The sequence below is a fragment of the Oreochromis aureus genome, linkage group 1, assembly GCF_013358895.1.
Source record: "Oreochromis aureus strain Israel breed Guangdong linkage group 1, ZZ_aureus, whole genome shotgun sequence".
NCBI lineage: Eukaryota > Metazoa > Chordata > Actinopteri > Cichliformes > Cichlidae > Oreochromis > Oreochromis aureus.
Genome location: NC_052942.1, coordinates 26,577,233 through 26,581,636, shown reverse-complemented (window position 1 = coordinate 26,581,636; position 4,404 = coordinate 26,577,233). Strand labels below are relative to the sequence as shown.

At 39.8% G+C, this 4,404-nt stretch overlaps 1 long non-coding RNA gene across 1 annotated transcript; it reads right to left on the bottom strand.

Moving 5' to 3' along the window:
• Nucleotides 1-966: 966 nt before the first annotated feature.
• Nucleotides 967-2,724, bottom strand: LOC120438659. Its single transcript, XR_005612030.1, has 3 exons — nt 2,607-2,724; nt 2,447-2,509; nt 967-1,084 (listed from the first exon to the last, which is right to left on the bottom strand). It is a non-coding gene; the product is annotated as an uncharacterized LOC120438659 (long non-coding RNA).
• Between the last annotated feature and the right edge of the window lie 1,680 nt (nt 2,725-4,404).

Here is a 4,404-nt window from a genome sequence, read left to right as displayed (position 1 = left end):
GCTTCTCTCCTCCTGTTATCCCCCTAAAACCGAATCTCCATAGAGACTGTGTCAGCTCCCAAATGGACAAAAAACAAAGTAAAAACCAGAAAAAAATGACTTAAATGTAAAAAAAATAAAAGAAAGAAAGAACAATACAGTATCCTCAACAGCACCAAAGAGTTATTACATGACTTAGTAATTGATCAACAAATTACTCATAATCATCTCACAGATGTAACATTATCTGCAGCTACTTTCAGTACCATTGATATCGAGACTTTTTCTCCAACTGATCTTTCTGAGTTATGGCTTATTGGCTTATTTGAAGAGTTTCAGTCAGGTTGTCCTAAAAACACCTTGAAAAGACTTCAGTTAATCCAAAATGTTGCAGCAAGAGTACTGACAGGGACTAGAAAGAGAGAGGTGATGGCAACTGCGTTCATTTCACTCTCCTTGAAGCTCGGTGCGAAATTCTGGCAGTAGACTGGAGCGAGGCAAAGAGTATGTAAAGGGACAATAAGAGGAAATGATGGGAGAGAAAAAACATGGCAGAGAAACACAAAGGAAGAAGAAGAAAAATAAAAAATGGTGGAAAAAAGGATCAGAGTCTAAATTCTAAAGCTGCAGCTTTGCATACTGGCAGCTCCAAGATCTCACTGACATGTAGACTGTATATAAACATAGGCCAGTGTGATGTCATTGATTTGTAGACTTTAATTTTGAACAAAGGGCAACCTCTGGGTACACTTCATCATACTATTTATTCATCTCTGGCTCTCACAGCAGGTCTTTTGTTCTGTATACCTTCTCTCAACTGGTCCCAGCAGATGGCCGCCCCTCCCTGAGCCTGGTTCTGCTGGAGGTTTCTTTCTGTTAAAAGGGAGTTTTTCCTCCCCACTGTCACCAAAGTGCCTGCTCATAAGGGGTCGTATGACTGTTGGGTTTTTCTCTGTACATATTTGTAGAATGCACTCCACACACACACGGCTCGATACAGCAAGATGTCACGTTTATTTCTGCCTTTTTTTGTGACAGTTCACAGTCTGGTCAGCGCCCGTCTCAGCTTTTTCCAGTCCGTCCTCTCCTCCCCTCTCCCATCTCACTAAAACAGGGGAAAGAAGATTGTCATCAGACCAAACGCCACCAGCTGCTCTCACCTGCCTCCCCAGCATCGCCCTGTTGAGCTCACTGCACCACTCCTCCCTTGCAGCCGAGCCAGGGACCACACCTCCGCCACAGTATTGTTGTAGGGTCTACTTTACAATATAAAGCACCTTGAGGCGATTGTTGTTGTGATTTGACGCTGTATAAATAAAACTGAATTGAATTGGGTCAAGTCCATGTTTCTGTTCCTGCGTTCAGTTCTTTCCTGTTTTACTCTGGTAGCCTGTGTCTCCTGTGTCTAGTGTTAATTACACCTCAGCATTTTTTGTTCTCAGATTTAGTTCAGCTGTGTGTTTTTCCTCAGCTGTCTCCACTCTGCCTACATGTATTTAACCCCTCATTGCTGTTTTGTCCCTGTTCTCCTGGAGTCCTGCTTCAGTCCGTTTTGTTCCTGTGCTGCTCTGATGTTGTTTTGTTTACTGATGGTCAAATAAAGCTTTCTGAAGCTTTTACTGAAAAAGGTTTCATTACTTGAAACTTTTCACCACAGTTGTCTTTGGTGACATCTGGTGGCCTGAAATATGAAGAGCAGGTTGAATCCCAACTTCAAATAAACGGCTTCATTATGATCACTCACTCTACAGAGCCCTGTTGCCAGTTTCTGTTTAATATCCTGTGACGGTGCTGTGTGATATCATTCTACCACTGTGGTGCTTGTCTATTTGATTAATAAGTAGTTTTGATGAATAAACATTCCTTGTTTAAACATGTGTCATGGTGTGGTCTCTCTTTGCTTGTGACTTCTTGACGTTTGTAAACATTTGGTGAACTTTATGAGTTTATTTCTGCCTTCTGTGTCCTGCATCTGGGTCCACACTCTACCTGCCACACAGCAGACCACGACGGCTGTAACTAGAGAACGGTCGAGGAATCTGGCTGTTTATTTGAAGCAGCTACTGCAGTTCATGGAAACTGGTACAGTTAGCAAAGTGTGATCCATGGTCTGATTTAGATGAGTGAAATCATTGAACAAAGTGAGGAAGCTGATCCATTTTGACATGTCTGCTGTGAAAAGACTTTATTGGATTCCTACATCCAGGTAGGTCTGGATAGCTGCTTGTCCCTTAAAAAAGTTTTCTTCTGCGTTTTGTATACACTCAGATCTTGGTCTATTATTAAAAGTGTTACATTTAACAACAACAAATATACAAAAAAGAGGAAAATACTTTACACAAGAGTGTATCAGTGATAAAATCTATCTATGTTAAAGAATAACAGCAAAGAAGGATTTGTGAGTCCAACAGGAAGTGTAAAACCACAATGTTGGTTATTTGTACAACACTGATGTGACTGTTTTCACCTGTTCTCTGTTGTTTGCTCTGTCTTCAGATTTAACAGGTTCCTTGTACACATCCTCATTTTTCTGGTTGGGACAATTAATGTTGAACAAAATAATGAAATTCATAAACTGTTAAAATCAAAGTTTATCTTGTAAACAATAATGTAACAGATCTGCTCACTGAATCCACAGGAAGACAGAGAAGAATATGACAGGCAGGAGAACAGCAGCAGTTACTCCAGCAGCTTCTAATGTTCCTGCTCCTGTGGAAACAAAGATCAAAATAAAACACTGACAGTTAAGTTATCCTGCTGCAACTGAGCACAGAGTTGATTCAGGCATGAGATCAAGTCAAGTTAAGCCACAACATTGTAGAATAAATGTTACTGTGCCTGAATTTAGATAATTGTACTCTTGTAAAACTGCACAGGAGCTTGTTCATGCATGAACAGTCAGTAAAATAAGCTACTGTAAGACTTGAGTTCACTGAAACTCGTGTAATGCTTTCCTTATTTTATGACCTCAGTTATCTGATTGTAACATAAAGTAGAGTTACTGCAGGTTAGAACAGTTAAAGCGGTTCTCTGATCACTGATGTACTGGCATATAGTCAGAGTTAGACAACTTAGATTAGTTCTTCAGCACAATGGGTTAACTGGTGCCATCCCAGCATTGAAAATTTGAGCACTTAATGAACAAAGTTTTAGGAAGACATATCCTCCTCCAGACTACACCACTGCTGATGTCAGAAGTTCATGTGAGAAAAACAGAAACTTTATAATTAAATGTGAAGTTAAACCAGCATCACTTCCTGAGTAATGTGTAAGTAATGTGAGTGAAGTTGGGCCCCCCACATTCTTCAAATCAAACAAAAGTTATATCAAACGTTTGTGCTGCAAAATATTTTGTTTGTGCTGCTATCATTTTAAAAAATATTAATAAAATAAGGTCTTGATGCGTGCTTAATCATCCAGGTAAATAAATCCCAAAAGGTTGATTCTGTTCATCTGGACGTAGCGTTTTCAGTGGGAGAAACGTTTCGTCACACATCCAAGTGACTTCTTCACTCTCAGCTGACTGCAGGTTTCCCCAACCTTATAAACAGTACATGTACAGTGAAGAGAGATGTTACAACTCTCTTCACTTGCATTCCAGTCACGAAAGCATTGGAGGTAGTTTGTAAGAGATTACAGGATCACACCAACCTCAGCAACAGGACCAGTCTCAGCACCGATTTTGTATTACAAACAAAATGCCAGCAGTTACAAAAATAGCATAAGTGAAACATAAATCTTGAAAAGAAAATCGCTGAATTTCCCGGAGGAACCCACCCAAGGGATAAATAAAGATTTTTCTAATCCAATCTAAGAATCACTGACCGACTTTCCAGAATGGCAGTGATGCCAATAAAATTTCAGCAGCAAACTGTGAATGTTAAAGGGACAGAGCTGCAGAAATTGCCCTTTGAAACTAGCTATGTTTTACTTACATGTCACATTAATAATGTTGTATCCAGACTTGTTCATCCCAAGCTTGTTTAAAGCTTTGCAGTAATACTCTCCAGAGTCAAAGGGCTGAATGGAATTGAAGACAAAACGTGAGTCTTCACTGAGAGCTTTAGGATGATTCTCCTTGTACCAGGTGTAATTAGCTGCTGGGTTAGCATCACTGCTACAGGTCAGAGTCACTGAACTGCCCTCCACTATCTCAGCAGAGGGACTCACTGACACAGAGGGAAGCTTTGGAGCATCTGGAGGAGGGAATATGAACATACTTAATGTTTAGCGACACAAATTTTACAGTGAAACTGTTTCCATAAACCTGTTGACTGCTCTTACACACAGCAATGGATGATTTAATGCACTGAAATTAAGTTGTTGACATAAGAAGACAAATACGGTGTAAACTGATAAAAATGACCTTTAATGATTCCATTTTCCTTATGTTTTTAATCTCTTTTTTGAAACATAACCTAGCAG